Source organism: Anomaloglossus baeobatrachus, chromosome 1 (genome assembly GCF_048569485.1).
Source record: "Anomaloglossus baeobatrachus isolate aAnoBae1 chromosome 1, aAnoBae1.hap1, whole genome shotgun sequence".
NCBI lineage: Eukaryota > Metazoa > Chordata > Amphibia > Anura > Aromobatidae > Anomaloglossus > Anomaloglossus baeobatrachus.
In genome coordinates, this window is record NC_134353.1 from 973,984,482 (window position 1) to 974,002,959 (window position 18,478).

Here is an 18,478-nt window from a genome sequence, read left to right on the forward strand (position 1 = left end):
CTGCTGTGGCTTCTCCTGGACGGTTGGTGGTGGCTGCCTTTCCCTGCAACCTTTTGTGTGTGTTCGGTCCCGATGGCTTCCCACCGGTAACCCGCTCCCCAGCGTGGATAGGTGTCGGAGGAGCCCTTTTGCCCGCAGGCTCTGGCCCTGGGAACTCTAGCTGTGGCGGTAGCTGTCTTTCCCTTTTGCTGTTTGGACGGTTGCCTTCAATCGGGTCTTGGCTGCTAGGAAACCCCTGGGGTTCCGGTCACTAACGGATTTGACCTGTTTAACGGCGACTCCAAGGCCTGGTCGGGGTCCGCAGGCCCTGCCGGATTGTGCTGGCTTCACTTCACTCCCCGGTTCGGTGCCGGCGGGCCACCGCCCGACCCCGGTCCTACGGTTCCGCCTCGATCTGCCTCTCCTGCAGACGGCCACCACCGTCTGCCAACCTTGCTGTCAGTGCCTGGGCTCCCACCCAGACACCAGCAGACACTCCTCTCACTTCGACCTCCAAAACTAATCTGCTTCCTTTTCCCGCCTCCAGGACTGTGAACTCCTCAGTGGGTGGGGCCAACCGCCTGGCTCCACCCCACCTGGTGTGGACATCAGCCCCTGAAGGGAGGCAACAAGGATTTGTGTCTGGCTGATGTGCCTATCTCGGGGTGGGGGGTCTTGTGTTCTAGTCCCTGTGACGACCTGGCTAGTCCAGGGCACCACACAATCATCATGTCATCTCCTCTCTATACACCAGAGCACACACGGTCCATAGCTTCCATCATGTCCTCTCCTTTCTATACACCAGAGCACACATGGTGCATAGTTTCCATCATATCCTCTCCTCCTCTCTATACACCAGAACACACATGGTCCATAGCTTCCATCATGTCCTCTCCTCCTCTCTATACACCAGAGCACACATGGTCCATAGCTTCCATCATGTCCTCTCCTCTCTATACACCAGAGCACACACGGTCCATAGCTTTCATCATGTCCTCTCCTCTCTATACACCAGAGCACACGCGGTCCATAGCTTCCATCATATCCTCTCCTCCTCTCTATACACCAGAGCACACACGGTCCATAGCTTCCATTGTGTCCTCTCCTCTCTATACACCAGAGCACACACGGTCCATAGCTTTCATCATGTCCTCTCCTCTCTATCCACCAGAGCACACACGGTCCATAGCTTCCATCATGTCCTCTCCTTCTCTCTATACACCAGAGCACACATGGTCCATAGCTTCCATCATGTCCTCTCCTCTCTATACCCAGAGCACACACGGTCCATAGCTTCCATCATGTCCTCTCCTCTCTATACACCAGAGCACACACGGTCCATAGCTTCCATCATATCCTCTCCTCCTCTCTATACACCAGAGCACACACGGTCCATAGCTTTCATTGTGTCCTCTCCTCCTCTCTATACACCAGAGCACACACGGTCCATAGCTTTCATTGTGTCCTCTCCTCTTCTCTATACACCAGAGCACACATTGTCCATAGCTCAATCATGTCCTCTCCTCCTCTCTATCCTCCAGAGCACACACGGTCCATAGCTTCCATCATGTCCTCTCCTTCTCTCTATACACCAGAGCACACATGGTCCATAGCTTCCATCATGTCCTCTCCTCTCTATACCAGAGCACACACGGTCCATAGCTTCCATCATGTCCTCTCCTCTCTATACACCAGAGCACACACGGTCCATAGCTTCCATCATATCCTCTCCTCCTCTCTATACACCAGAGCACACACGGTCCATAGCTTTCATTGTGTCCTCTCCTCCTCTCTATACACCATAGCACACACGGTCCATAGCTTTCATTGTGTCCTCTCCTCTTCTCTATACACCAGAGCACACATTGTCTGTCTCTCATCCTCCTCTCTATACACCAGAGCACACACGGTCCATAGCTTCCATCATGTCCCTCTCCTCTCTATACACCAGAGCACACACGGTCCATATCTTCCATCATGTCCTCTGCCTCCTCTCTATACACCAGAGCACACACGGTCCATAGCTTCCATCATGTCCTGTCTTCCTCTCTATACACCAGAGCACACACGGTCCATAGCTTCCATCATGTCCTCTCCTCCTCTCTATACACCAGAGGCACACATGGTCCATAGCTTCCATCATGTCCTCTCTCCTCCTCTCTATACACCAGAGCACACATTGTCCCATAGCTTCCATCATGTCCTCTTCCTCTCTATATGTGGCGCCCCTGAACCTGGTCATGGCACCACAGAGTACTGCACCCATGCGGGGACAATGCCTCCAGGTAATCTCCAAAGGCCAGGATGAGGTGCACATACAAACACATAGTGACCAGGTCTCCCACATCACTAGAGGGGGACCCTTGGGTAGCCAGTAGGGGTTAACTTTCAATTCCCAGCAAGGGTGTGTGCTCCGAGGGCTGGTTGCTAGGAAGCAGGGCAGAGAGGAAGTGAGGAAAGTCGGGAGCTGGAGGTAGAGGTGTGTGGAAGGGGAGCAGAGGGGCTCTCGTGTAAGACAGGTCCTGAGGAGTGCAGTAGCTGAAAGCGGGGGAGAAAGGGCACCGTGGGTCGGCCTGAAAGACATCCAGAGGGAGGGGTGGCTGAGTACGGAGATCCTGGTATCCGAGCAGCACGCAAGGGGAAACAGATCCCCAGTACGGGCAGCAAATCATCCAGAGCTGCTTAACCTACAGGTGGGGGGGGAAACTTCATGCCCTCACCACGACTACACAGAGCTCGAGCCAAGCAGCAATCAACAGGCCCATAAGGGGACAGGGCCAGAAGCCATCCCACCAAGGCCACGCTGCCGGCAGACGGGCCAGAGTGAGAGGGAGCAGGGTAGTAACAGCTTCCCTGGAGGAGTCCTACCACGCTTCAGGCAAGGGGATCCTCCCAAACAGAAAGAGTGCAAGGAGGGGCAAGTTGGACAGCTACCCTCAGAACGGCCTCCTGGAATTCCTGGTTCCACCTGGTTATCACAGTGTCGCCCGGGATGCATCTCACCGTGACCTCTAAACAGTGAGTAAACACGTTAAAAGACTACTTGGACTATGTTTGAGTCATTCTGCGACCTCTGTGGTCCCACACACATACACAGGGGCCTGGGGCTTGCCTCACTCTCAGGAGGCTATTATACTGACTGCACCCCACCCATCAGCCCCCAGGCATCCCTTAACCTGCAGTGGTGGTCCTCACTGACCGCAATTCTGAGAGTGGCGTCACGGCAAATCCCAAAACGAAGGTTCCCTACCTGTGACCCGACCGTTCCATCCCGTGGAGTCCCTAAGGGTAGTACCCTGCTGCACCGCACCTGAAGGGCTCCACAGATCTGGCGTCACGAACAGGATTTGGGACTAGACCTGTTCGAGACAGGTGACCGTGTGTGCCTCAGAGGTCCGACCCGACAAAAATTGAACCGCCGCCGCCATATTGTCATCTTCAAAAGCGCGCGCTGCAGCCCGCGCGAGGGAGAAGAGCACCGCCCACGAAGAGGTGTGTGCCGCCCCAGAATCCCCACAATTCAGAGAGCGTACTGACACAGGAAGTGGAAAGGGAGCGCGCAGATTTTTTTTGAAGAAAAATGGACGCTGCAGGAGGTAATGCCCCTGGTCAGGGCGACGCAGCCCAAGCGATGCCAGCCCCCGTCGCGCTGGAACGCAGCAGCGCCTGGTGCCGGTGCCGCGGTCGCAGCTGCGCCGGCCGAAATCTCCCCCATAATGCCAGTTTTCCTTACTGTATGTCCCAGGAGGCGCAATGGCTGCCCCCAATACTGCCGGTAAAATAGACACCGCTGACCGGGTTTAAGGAAGAAGATCAACACCCTGCTAGACATGCACGCGATGACTGGTAAGCAGAGGGCCGCTGTGGTGCTGGGACAATTGACTGGAGCAGCAGAATTGGAAGCTGAGTCCTGGACCAATGATGACCGGGGGCTCTGTTGAGACCATCTTTGCCAAACTAGCAGCTGCTTTTGAACACCGCACAGAGGGAGAGCTGAGGACGGACTTCTATAACTGCCGTCAGAAGCCCCAAGATAGTATAAGAGACTAATGCCCTCAGGCTGCAGGCTGCACTACGGGCTCTCAAGCTGGTGGACCCTGTCAGTGATCAGGAAGGAAACCGGATGATGAAGGAACAATTCTTGCGGGGCCTGCGCTCTCCTGAGGATGGGAAGCAGATGAAGCTGTGGTCCCTGGAACACCCTGACGTGGACTTTGCCATTCTGAAAGACAGGGCAGTGAAAGCACTCCAACCTCCTGTGGACACAGGACCCCGTCGCAACCAGCATGGCCTGCCAGTTCCACGGCTGCAGGAGCGGAATCCTCCTCGCAGGCCCTGATAACTGCAAAAGGACTCAACACGCCAGCAGAGACTATAAATACACTATCCTCCCAGGTGCAACAGCTCACTAAGGACGTCGCACAAATCCTGAAAGCAATGCAGTTGCCCTCAGACACCAAAGTCCCTCATCGGATCCTGCTAGCTGACAGCCCAGAGGACGTCCCGTGGATGCGGAGGAGAAGAGGTCCTACAACCCGAGGCAGGAGCAGTGATCGCTATGACTCATCTGGACCAACCCATCTGTCGTCGTTGCCAGGAGGCAGGTCACTATGCAAGGGGCTTGCCCTTTAAACGAGCCAAACCTGGGGCCGAGGGCCAGTCCTCAGGATTAAGAAGATCAGGCCCAGGTCGCTGCCGTGATCAGTACGTGGGTGGACGTCCTGTCCTGTCCATCGTCCTGGATGGGATCCCTACCCCGGCATTATTGGACACCGGCTCTCAGGTAACTACGATCCCGTATGTCCTTTATCGTAGGTTTTGGTCGGACGACGAACTCCGACCCCCGGACCCCTCCCTCACCATCTATGCTGCCAACGGACAACCTATAGACCAGATTGGAGTCAAAGAGGTAACCATAAAGGTGGGAAGGCAGGAAATGAAGGGACAAGGACTGATTGTTGTGGACACTGATATTAGAGAAAGGAACCCGCAAATGATTTTAGGCACTAATGTCATAGAAAATTGCCTAGGGGAAGTGTTGTTGTTGCTTCACCAGATTGTTGAAGGTGCTGAGGGCAGGTCGCAAAGAGCCTTGCAAAAGGAGATCCGAATCATTCTGAGGAAGCAACAGGTAAAACAGACTGGCGGTGAGATTGGTAGTGTACGGGTGATGGATGCTAACCCCATTGTGATACCCCCACGGAGTGAAATGATGATGTGGTGTAGAGCAGCGGTAGGTCTCAGAGGACAAGATTACCAGGCTGTACTAGAGCCCACTCATTCAGACCACTGGCCCACGATTCTGACAGCCAGGGGGGTAGTTGATGTACACAAGGGACGAGTGCCTGTACGAGTGTTGAACTGTGGGGAGGAGGAAGCCAGACTACCAAGGTACGCTACCATAGCCAAACTGTTTACATGCTCAGATGACGCCATAACACCTGTAGGTCCCCTGACACAAGCTGACTCAACAGAGGATGAGACCTCCCAAAAGCAGTTAGAGGACTGGTGCCAGAAACTACACGTGGGGACTGACTCTACACCCGTCTACCAGAAACATGGGGTTTATAGGGTCGTGCAGGAATACGAGCAGGTCTTTAGTAAGAACCCACTAGACTTTGGTAGGATCAAAGGGGTGCAACATCACATACCCACAGGCAGTCATCCTCCCATTAAGGAAAGACATAGGCCTATTCCACCAGCCCATTACCAGCGCACAAAGGACATGCTGAAGGACATGAAGGAGGCAGGAGTCATAAGGGACAGTTGCAGCCCCTGGGCGGCTCCCCTGGTCCTGGTGAGAAAGAAGGATGGCACGATGAGGATGTGTGTGGATTACAGACGGATAAATCAGATAACACACAAGGATGCCTACCCTTTGCCAAGGATAGAGGAATCCCTCGCTGCCTTGAAAGCCTCTAACTACTTTTCTACCCTAGATCTTACTAGTGGCTACTGGCAAGTATCTGTAGCAGAAGAAGATCGGGAGAAGACGGCCTTCACCACCCCAATGGGCCTCTGTGAGTTCAACAGCATGCCATTTGGACTCTGCAATGCCCCCGGGACCTTCCAGAGGCTTATGGAATGCTGCCTAGGGCACCTCAACTTTGAGACCGTCCTGCTCTACCTGGATGATGTCATCGTGTACTCCAAGACCTACGAGGACCACCTGAAACACCTGGCTGAAGTCTTTGAAGCGCTATCCCGATATGGAATGAAGCTGAAACCATCCAAGTGCCATCTACTGAAGCCAAAGGTCCAGTACCTAGGTCACGTGGTCAGTGCAGAAGGAGTAGCACCGGACCCAGAGAAGGTCACAGTCATCCAGGAATGGCCCACACCTACTACCGTTCGGGAGGTACGTCAGTTCCTTGGCTTATAAGGCTACTACAGAAGGTTCATCAAGGGCTACACGAAAATGGCAGCGCCTTTGCAAGAGCTCCTGGTAGGCCACCCAAAGAAGAAAGGAAAGATCTCCGGCCCGCCATTTCACTGGGGAGAAGCAGAAGAACACTCCTTCAGACAGATGAAAGGGGCCTTGACGGGTGAAGAGATCCTAGCCTACCCTGACTACGGTCTGCCATTCGTACTGTACACAGATGCCAGTAATGTGGGACTGGGAGCAGTGCTTTCACAGGTGCAGGGAGGCAAAGAGCGTGTGATTGCTTACGCCAGCAGGAAGCTCAGGCCTACTGAAAGAAACCCAGAAAATTATAGCTCATTTAAGCTAGAGTTCCTGGCCATGGTATGGGCTATCACAGAGCGGTTCAAACACTACCTGGCAGCCACCAAATTCACTGTCTTCACGGACAACAACCCCCTGACCCACTTGGATACTGCTAAATTGGGTGCCATGGAGCAGCGTTGGGTAGCCCGACTGGCGAATTATGACTTTACTGTCAAGTATCGAGCTGGCCGCAAGAACGGCAACGCAGATGCTCTGTCCAGGATGCCTCACCTAGCAGACGAGGGTGAAGATGTAGATGATCTTGAAGAGATTGAGCTGCCAGCGTTCCATCGCCATGGAGCAAAACAGTGTCGGCAGTTGCGTGCCAACCGCCAAGAGGTGACCCTGAACCCACTACCTCACTACAATTGGAAGGAGACCCAGGAAAATAATCCAGCGGTAGGCTTGGTAAAGAAACTGATCAACCAGCCTGGCGCCAGCCTTGACAAAGGAGCACCACCTGAGGCACAGTACCTATGGAAGGAGAGGGGTCGATTATTCATCTATCAAGACAAACTTTACAGGAGCATCATTGACCCGAGGACGCATGAGAAGGTGTGGCAAGTGATTGTACCACAGAAGGATACGAGGATGGTGCTAGAAGCCTATCACAATGGTGCAGGCCACTTTGGTTGGAAGAAACTGGAGGCCCTACTTAAAGTAAGATTCTACTGGGTGGGCATGAGATCTGCCCTAGAGAAGTGGTGTCGAAACTGCGGGCCCTGCAATCTTAGAAGAAAAGACCAGCCCAGCCAGAGAGCACCACTCCAGCCAATCCAAACTAAACGGCCCCTGGAGATCGTGGCCCTGGACCATGTAAAGTTGGCACCCAGCAGACAAGGCTACAACTACGCTCTCACTATGGTTGACCACTACTCCAGATTCCTGGTGGTAGTACCAGTCAAGGACTTGACCGGTCAGACTGCAGCCAAAGCGTTCCAGACACATTTCTGTCGACCACATGGCTATCCAGACCAAGTGCTCACTGACCAAGGACCAGCCTTTGAAGCTGAAGTGTTTAAGGAGTTTTGTAACCTTTACGGCTGCAAGAAGATCCGTACCACACCTTACCATCCTCAGACCAATGGCATGTGTGAGAAAATGAACCACATCATTCTCGACCTTCTGAAGACTCTCCCATTAGAAGAACGAAGTCGGTGGCCGGAAAAACTGCCCGATCTAGTGGACATGTATAACAACATCCCTGTGAGTTCCACGAACTGCACACCGGCATACCTGATGAGGGCCAGACCAGGGAGATTGCCAGTAGATCTGGAAATGGGAGTTGAGACCCCTGAAGACCATCTACAAGGTGCTGATTGGGATTCCAACCGCCAAGCCCAATACAAGAAAGTACAAGAGTGTGTGGAGCGAAGCCTGACTCAGCAGCGTGAGAAACAAGAAAAGGCCTACAATCGAAAAGCACCTGCTGTTCCTTTGATGCCAGGAGATATAGTTCTCAAGAGAAAGAGAAGACATCATAAACTTGACAATCACTGGGAAGAAGAACCCTATACTGTGTTACCATCGACGCTTAGCAATGAAAAGACATGCCGTATCAGCAAGGATGGAGGAAAAACAACAGCTGTCGTTTCTAGAGATCGCTTAAAGAAATGTCCTGAACAACTAAGAACCCCTGAAGAAAGTCCCAACCCTTTGCCAGTTCAAGAACCAAAAGAAAAGATGATCCATACTGTACTTGGAGATTTTCCAGCAAGTTGGCCTCAATACAATGGAGCAGTAGTTATTCCGGTTATTACATTCCCTCAATCTGGAGAAGTAAGAGACCCAGAAGAACCTGTTCAGAACCTGGAAGAGCCAAATGTAGCTGAAGCAGAAGACCACGCACTGGTATCAATACCTAGTACACCTATTATTCACATTGAGACACATACATCGGGTGGGAGGATACAACCTCAGACAGGTGACAGTATAGTACTGCGTAGGTCAACCCGCAGCAACTTTGGTCAGCTCCCATTACGCTATAGAGAAAGTACAGTTTAGTTCAAAGTGACGGTATGAAATGTAATGTTTAACCTGTTTACAGTTAAGTAACGTTTAAGTGAAATGTGCCCACAAGGACTATTGTGAGACCTCTTTAAAATGTTTTCTTTGCACTAGTTCACGTGCACTTTAAAAAAAAAAAATGGACCACCGGTTATGAACTGGCTTTAACCACAAACTTTTGCATTGTAAAAAAGTTGCCTCCTTGGTATCAACCACAGAGTCTGCCTGTTAGGGGGCATGGCTCTGCACCAACAAGGGGGCACGCCTGTTTATGGGGCCTGCCCTCCAACACTCGGAAGCGGGTACGCCTGTTTATGGGGCCTACCTTACACCACTCTCCTCAGGAGAGGAAGATTGGAGGAAAGGTCTGGGGAATGTGATGGCCCAGCCCTGGTCACCAAAAGGACCGGCGACCTACCTCCTGGAGGTTTTTGGGTGGGGTTCGGACATGTGGGTGGTTGGTGGTGGAATGGTACCTGGTATGTTTAAATGTAAATAATTGCCTCTGTGTGGGAAAAGTTTGTATTTACCTTTTTTCTTTTCTCTTGTCTTTGCAGCCCGAGGACGTGCTGATGATAACTAAGGGGGAATGTGGCGCCCCTGACCTGGTCAGGCACCACAGAGTATTGCACCCATGCGGGGACAATGCCTCCAGGTAATCTCCAAAGGCCAGGATGAGGTGCACATACAAACACATAGTGACCAGGTCTCCCACATCACTAGAGGGGACCCTTGGGTAGCCAGTAGGGGTTAACTTTCAATTCCCAGCAAGGGGTGTGCTCCGAGGCTGGTTGCTAGGAAGCAGGGCAGAGAGGAAGTGAGGGAAGTCAGGAGCTGGAGGTTGAGGTGTGTGGAAGGGAGCAGAGGGGCTCTCGTGTAAGACAGGTCCTGAGGAGTGCAGTAGCTGAAAGCGGGGGAGAAAGGGCACCGTGGGTCGGCCTGAAAGACATCCAGAGAGAGGGGTGGCTGAGTACGGAGATCCTGGTATCCGAGCACGCAAGGGGAAACAGATCCCCAGTACGGGCAGCAAATCATCCAGAGCTGCTTAACCTACAGGTGGGGGGGGGTACTTCATGCCCTCACCACGACTACACAGAGCTCGAGCCAAGCAGCAATCACCAGGCCCATAAGGGGACAGGGCCAGAAGCCATCCCACCAAGGCCACGCTGCCGGCAGACGAGCCAGAGAGAGGGGAGCAGGGTGGTAACAGCTTCCCTGGAGGGGTCCTACCACGCTTCAAGCAAAGGATCCTCCCAAACAGAAAGAGTGCAAAGAGGGCAAGTGGACAGCTACCCTCAGAACGGCCTCCTGGAATTCCTGGTTCCACCTGGTTATCACAGTGTCGCCCGGGCATCTCACCGTGACCTCTAAACAGTGAGTAAACACGTTAAAAGACTACTTGGACTGTGTTTGAGTCATTCTGCGACCTGTGGTCCCACACACATACACAGGGGCCTGGGGCTTGCCTCACTCTCAGGAGGCTATTATACTGACTGCACCCACCATCAGCCCCAGGCATCCCTTAACCTGCAGTGGTGGTCCTCACTGACCGCAATTCTGAGAGTGGCGTCACGGCAAATCCCAAAACGAAGGTTCCCTACCTGTGACCCGACCGTTCCATCCCGTGGAGTCCCTAAGGGTAGTACCCTGCTGCACCGCACCTGAAGGGCTCCACATATACACCAGAGCACACACGGTCCATAGCCTCCATCATGTCCTCTCCTCCTCTCTATACACCAGAGCACACACGGTCCATAGCTTCCATCATGTCCTCTCCTCCTCTCTATACACCAGAGCACACATGGTCCATAGCTTCCATCATGTCCTCTCCTCTCTATACACCAGAGCGCACATGGTCCATAGCTTTCATTGTGTCCTCTCCTCCTCTCTATACACCAGAGCACACACGGTCCATAGCTTCCATCATGTCCTCTCCTCTCTATACACCAGAGCACACACAGTCCATAGCTTCCATCATGTCCTCTCCTCCTCTCTATACACCAGAGCACACACGGTCCATAGCTTCCATCATGTCCTCTCCTCCTCTCTATACACCAGAGCACACACGGTCCATAGCTTCCATCATGTCCTCTCCTTCTCTCTATACACCAGAGCACACACGGTCCATAGCTTCCATCATGTCCTCTCCTTCTCTCTATACACCAGAGCACACACAGTCCATAGCTTCCATCATGTCCTCTCCTCCTCTCTATACACCAGAGCACACACGGTCCATAGCTTCCATCATGTCCTCTCCTCCTCTCTATACACCAAAGCACACACGGTCCATAGCTTCCATCATGTCCTCTCCTCCTCTCTATACACCAGATCACACACGGTCCATATCTTCCATCATGTCCTCTCCTCCTCTCTATACACCAGAGCATACACGGTCCATAGCTTCCATCATGTCCTCTCCTCTCTATACACCAGAGCACACACGGTCCATAGCTTCCATCATGTCCTCTCCTCCTCTCTATACACCAGAGCACACATGGTCCATAGCTTCCATCATGTCCTCTCCTCCTCTCTATACACCAGAGCACACACGGTCCATAGCTTCCATCATGTCCTCTCCTTCTCTCTATACACCAGAGCACACACGGTCCATAGCTTCCATCATGTCCTCTCCTTCTCTCTATACACCAGAGCACACACAGTCCATAGCTTCCATCATGTCCTCTCCTCCTCTCTATACACCAGAGCACACACGGTCCATAGCTTCCATCATGTCCTCTCCTCCTCTCTATACACCAGAGCACACACTGTCCATATCTTCCATCATGTCCTCTCCTCCTCTCTATACACCAGAGCACACACGGTCCATAGCTTCCATCATGTCCTCTCCTCTCTATACACCAGAGCATACACGGTCCATAGCTTCCATCATGTCCTCTCCTCTCTATACACCAGAGCACACACGGTCCATAGCTTCCATCATGTCCTCTCCTTCTCTCTATACACCAGAGCACACACGGTCCATAGCTTCCATCATGTCCTCTCCTCTCTATACACCAGAGCACACACGGTCCATAGCTTCCATCATGTCCTCTCCTCCTCTCTATACACCAGAGCACACACGGTCCATAGCTTCCATCATGTCCTCTCCTCCTCTCTATACACCAGAGCACACACGGTCCATAGCTTCCATCGTGTCCTCTCCTCTCTATACACCAGAGCACACACGGTCCATAGCTTCCATCATGTCCTCTCCTCCTCTCTATACACCAGAGCACACATGGTCCATAGCTTCCATCATGTCCTCTCCTCCTCTCTATACACCAGAGCACACACGGTCCATAGCTTCCATCATGTCCTCTCCTCCTCTCTATACACCAGAGCACACACGGTCCATAGCTTCCATCATGTCCTCTCCTTCTCTCTATACACCAGAGCACACACGGTCCATAGCTTCCATCATGTCCTCTCCTCCTCTCTATACACCAGAGCACACACGGTCCATAGCTTCCATCATGTCCTCTCCTTCTCTCTATACACCAGAGCACACACGGTCCATAGCTTCCATCATGTCCTCTCCTCCTCTCTATACACCAGAGCACACACGGTCCATAGCTTCCATCATGTCCTCTCCTCCTCTCTATACACCAGAGCACACACGGTCCATAGCTTCCATCATGTCCTCTCCTCCTCTCTATACACCAGAGCACACACAGTCCATAGCTTCCATCATGTCCTCTCCTCCTCTCTATACACCAGAGCACACACGGTCCATTTATTCCATCATGTCCTCTCCTCCTCTCTATACACCAGAGCACACATGGTCCATAGCTTCCATCATGTCCTCTCCTCTCCATACACCAGAGCACACACGGTCCATAGCTTCCATCATGTCCTCTCCTCCTCTCTATACACCAGAGCACACACGGTCCATAGCTTCCATCATGTCCTCTCCTCCTCTCTATACACCAGAGCACACATTGTCCATAGCTTCCATCATGTCCTCTCCTCCTCTCTATACACCAGAGCACACACGGTCCATAGCTTCCATCATGTCCTCTCCTCCCCTCTATACACCAGAGCACACACGGTCCATAGCTTCCATCATGTCCTCCCCTCCTCTCTATATACCAGAGCACACACGGTCCATAGCTTCCATCATGTCCTCTCCTCCCCTCTATACACCAGAGCACACACGGTCCATAGCTTCCATCGTGTCCTCTCCTCCTCTCTATACACCAGAGCACACATGGTCCATAGCTTCCATCATGTCCTCTCCTCCTCTCTATACACCAGAGCACACACGGTCCATAGCTTCCATCATGTCCTCTCCTCTCTATACACCAGAGCACACACGGTCCATAGCTTCCATCGTGTCCTCTCCTCCTCTCTATACACCAGGGCACACATGGTCCATAGCTTCCATCATGTCCTCTCCTCCCCTCTATACACCAGAGCACACACGGTCCATAGCTTCCATCGTGTCCTCTCCTCCTCTCTATACACCAGAGCACACATGGTCCATAGCTTCCATCATGTCCTCTCCTCCTCTCTATACACCAGAGCACACACGGTCCATAGCTTCCATCATGTCCTCTCCTCTCTATACACCAGAGCACACACGGTCCATAGCTTCCATCGTGTCCTCTCCTCCTCTCTATACACCAGGGCACACATGGTCCATAGCTTTCATCATGTCCTCTCCTCCTCTCTATACACCAGAGCACACACGGTCCATAGCTTCCATCATGTCCTCTCCTCCTCTCTATACACCAGAGCACACACGGTCCATAGCTTCTATCATGTCCTCTCCTCTCTATACACCAGAGCACACACGTTCCATAGCTTCCGTCATGTCCTCTCCTCTCTATACACCAGAGCACACACGGTCCATAGCTTCCATCATGTCCTCTCCTCTCTATACATCAGAGCACACACGGTCCATAGCTTCCATCATATCCTCTCCTCTCTATACACCAGAGCACACATTGTCCATAGTTTCCATCATGTCCTCTCCTCCTCTCTTTACACCAGAGCACATATGGTCCATAGCTTCTATCATGTCCTCTCCTCTCTATACACCAGAGCACACACGGTCCATAGCTTCCATCATGTCCTCTCCTCCTCTATATACACCAGAGCACACACGGTCCATAGCTTCCATCATGTCCTCTCCTCCTCTCTATACACCAGAGCACACATGGTCCATAGCTTCCATCATGTCCTCTCCTCTCTATACACCAGAGCACACACGGTCCATAGCTTCCATCATGTCCTCTCCTCTTCTCTATACACCAGAGCACACACGGTCCATAGATTCCATCATGTCCTCTCCTCTCTATACACCAGAGCACACACGGTTCATAGCTTCCATCATGTCCTCTCCTCCTCTCTATACACCAGAGCACATATGGTCCATAGCTTCCATCATGTCCTCTCCTCCTCTCTATACACCAGAGCACACACGGTCCATAGCTTCCATCATGTCCTCTCCTCTCTATACACCAGAGCACACACGGTCCATAGCTTCCATCATGTCCTCTCCTCCTCTCTATACACCAGAGCACATATGGTCCATAGCTTCCATCATGTCCTCTCCTCTCTATACACCAGAGCACACACAGTCCATAGCTTCCATCATGTCCTCTCCTCTCTATCCACCAGAGCACACATGGTCCATAGCTTCCATCATGTCCTCTCCTCCTCTCTATACACCAGAGCACACACGGTCCATAGCTTCCATCATGTCCTCTCCTCCTCTCTATACACCAGAGCACACACGGTCCATAGCTTCCATCATGTCCTCTCCTCTCTGTACATCAGAGCACACACGGTCCATAGCTTCCATCATGTCCTCTCCTCTCTATACACCAGAGCACACATGGTCCATAGCTCCCATCGTATCCTCTCCTCCTCTCTATACACCAGAGCACACATGGTCCATAGCTTCCATCATATCCTCTCCTCTCTATACACCAGAGCACACATGGTCCATAGCTTCCATCATGTCCTCTCCTCCTCTCTATACACCAGAGCACACACGGTCCATAGCTTCCATCATGTCCTCTCCTCCTCTCTATACACCAGAGCACACACGGTCCATAGCTTCCATCATGTCCTCTCCTCCTCTCTATACACCAGAGCACACACGGTCCATAGCTTCCATCATGTCCTCTCCTCTCTATACACCAGAGCACACATGGTCCATAGCTTCCATCGTGTCCTCTCCTCTATACACCACAGCACACACGGTCCATAGCTTCAATCATGTCCTCTCCTCTCTATACACCAGAGCACACATGGTCCATAGCTTCCATCGTGTCCTCTCCTATATACACCAGAGTACACACGGTCCATAGCTTCCATCATGTCCTCTCCTCTCTATACACCAGAGCACACATGGTCCATAGCTTCCATCGTGTCCTCTCCTCTCTATACACCAGAGCACACACGGTCCATAGCTTCCATCATGTCCTCTCCTCTCTATACACCAGAGCACACATGGTCCATAGCTTCCATCGTATCTTCTCCTCTATACACCAGAGCACACACGGTCTATAGCTTCCATCATGTCCTCTCCTCTCTATATGTCGCGGGCGGAGGAGGGGACGCCGCGCTCTCCCACCGCTGCTCGGGTCCGGCCGGCACTGCGGCCTGCTGCTGCCGCTGCTCGGTGGCTCGAGCGATGGGCCGGATCCCGGGGACTCGAGCGGCGCTCCTCGCCCGTGAGTGAAAGGGATTGTTTGGGTGTGGGGATTGTTTATTGTCCGTGACGCCACCCACGGTTGTGGTGATTGCACCACCGCTGCTCTGTATGGGGATCCCGGGAAGGATGGTATGGAGCAGCCAGTTGTTATGTTGCCCCTCCGTGGGTAGGGGTTGGTGATCCCGGGGCCCAGCGAGGGAATGGGAGATGCAGGGACTCGTGGGCGCAGGGACGCGGGGGCAGCGCTGTGCCTTGCGGCACTGTGGTACTCACTCAGCCTGAGACGATGACACAGTTCTCGGTAAAACACTCGGCTGGGAAGACGGTTCCCACGGACGGCTGCACTTGCTTTCCCCAGTAGGTGACGGTGACGGTCCGTCTGTCCTGCACCTAAGTTGATATTGGTTTCGATGGGTTCCCACCGGTAACCCGCTCCCCGGCTTGGATATGGGCCGGAGGAGCCCTACTTTGCCCGCAGGCGCTGGCCCTGAGAAACTGGTGCCTTGGCGGTGGCGGTGTCTCTCCTCAATGGTTGGACTGTTGCCTTCAGTCGGGACTTGGTTGTTTGGAGACAGACGTCCCCTTCACTGACGGATTTGGCAAATTTACGGCGACTCCTAGCCTTGCCGGGGTCCGAGAGGCCCCTGCCCTGGTGCTGACTGTTCTTCGTATACTGCTCCAGACCGCCGGGCCACTACCCGTCCGCGGTCCTTCCAGCAACCTCCGAGCCGTCCCTCTCCAGACTGTCACCACCGTCTGCTGACCTTGCTGACACTGTCCAGGCACACAGCCACGGACCAACTTCAGGCTTTCTTACTGACACTTCCACTTCACTTAGCTCCTCTACCACTATCTTGCTTCCTCTCACTTTCACTTCCCTTACTCTATCTCTGTTGTTTACTCCTTCACTCCCCTAACTAGACTGCTTGGTTCTTCCCGACTCCAGGGCTGTGTACTCCTCGGTGGGCGGAGCCTACCGCCTGGCCCACCCCCTGGTGTGAACATCAGCCCCTGGAGGAAGGCAACAAGGATTTTGGGTTAGCTTTGGTGTTCCTACTGGGGTGTAGGGTGTGGTGGTGTGATGACCTGTGACCCCTGGCTTGCCCAGGGCGTCACATTCCCCCTTAGCAAAATGCAGACCGTCCGCGGCTGCCCGTCCAACACCGGTTTTATTTTCTGAAAAAGGTAAACGGTAACATAGATATAAATTATGGCATCATCCCACAGCGGGAGGTTCATTTCTTAAACGTTACTAAACGGTTTTACGGGTACGGTTTCCACTCTCTCCCACCCAAGCAACCTGGCCCTGATGCTGCCCCTAAAACCCAGGCAGCACCCCTTGACCCAAGTCCAGCACAAGTTACCCGAGCGGGATCTGTCCTTCCCCTCCAGAGGGTAGCCACCGGTTCCTGTGGTGGCTGGGCCCCAGCCTGCTCTGCTGGGGGCCCTCCCTCCAACCTGCCTCTCCGGAGGCGGCAATGCGGAAACGGTACGGTAAACCAACTTATTTACAAGCCACTTAACGTTTGTGGTTGCCCTGCAAGTTCACGGGCTTGTCCATGGATAGTTCCCATGCAAACTTTTTAAACGGTCCCCACGGGGACAACGGTGCCGGCTCCGGCCGGTTCAATCACTGTTAATCAGGTGAGGTACACGGTAATCATTTCACTTATCATTTTCAACTTTTTCAAACTTTTTCAAACAAGGGGTCCCAACGGGGACTGCTGCAGCGGGCATCCGCTGCCCTTGAGGCGGCTACCACCGCAGGGGGTCGGCCCACTCCGGGACCGAACGGTACATGGGATTCTCCTTCCATTGGCAGTTCAACCCCAAACCACTGACAGCCGCTGGGAATGGCGGCAGAGGCAGCGCACTTGGGACCTCCTCTTCCATCAACGGCATTCTCTCCGGCCCCCCGGCCGCGGCGCTGATGTCCGTCTCCCACTCAATCAGGGCTGGTTCGGGGGTTTGGGTGGACTGGTCGCGACGCGGCACGGCCGCAGCGGCCCCTTGCTCACGGGTACCCACTACGGCAACCATCCTGCACATCTCTGCCTTCCAGTCCATCAACTGCTGCAGGCTCTGCGCCCTCACCTTCACGCAGAACCGGCCCAACTCCCGCTCCAGCCACTCTGCGGTCCCGGCGGGGAGTTCACCCGGGCCGCAGTCCTCAAAAGCTACTCCGCCTCGTTTCCCCCAGAGCTTGGGTACTCCGGTGGCGGGTATTCCCGCACTCCAATTCGAGGACGCCGCCATTTCTCCATCCGCGTCCCCCTTAGCTTCTCTCCGGCCCCTCCTTTATCGGGGCGGAGTTTTGGCCTTCGCGCCTCTGCTACTCGAGAAGATGCTCGAGCGGGAACTTTTCGCGCCAAAGATGGCGACTTCTGGAATTTTTCAGCCGGATACCTCCGGCGGTCACAAGGCGCACCTCTACCCAACGGCAGAGCGGTAAGCTCCTGTTCGTGATGCCAAGTTGTCGCGGGCGGAGGAGGGGACGCCGCGCTCTCCCACCGCTGCTCGGGTCCGGCCGGCACTGCGGCCTGCTGCTGCCGCTGCTCGGTGGCTCGAGCAATGGGCCGGATCCTGGGGACTCGAGCGGCGCTCCTCGCCCGTGAGTGAAAGGGATTGTTTGGGTGTGGGGATTGTTTATTGTCCGTGACGCCACCCACGGTTGTGGTGATTGCACCACCGCTGCTCTGTATGGGGATCCCGGGAAGGATGGTATGGAGCAGCCAATTGTTATGTTGCCCCTCCGTGGGTAGGGGTTGGTGATCCCGGGGCCCAGCGAGGGAATGGGAGATGCAGGGCCTGGTGGGCGCAGGGACGCGGGGGCAGCGCTGTGCCTTGCGGCACTGTGGTACTCACTCAGCCTGAGACGATGACACAGTTCTCGGTAAAACACTCGGCTGGGAAGACGGTTCCCACGGACGGCTGCACTTGCTTTCCCCAGTAGGTGATGGTGACGATCCCTCTGTCCTGCACCTAAGTTGATATTGGTTTCGATGGGTTCCCACTGGTAACCCGCTCCCCGGCTTGGATATGGGCCGGAGGAGCCCTACTTTGCCCGCAGGTGCTGGCCCTGAGAAACTGGTGCCTTGGCG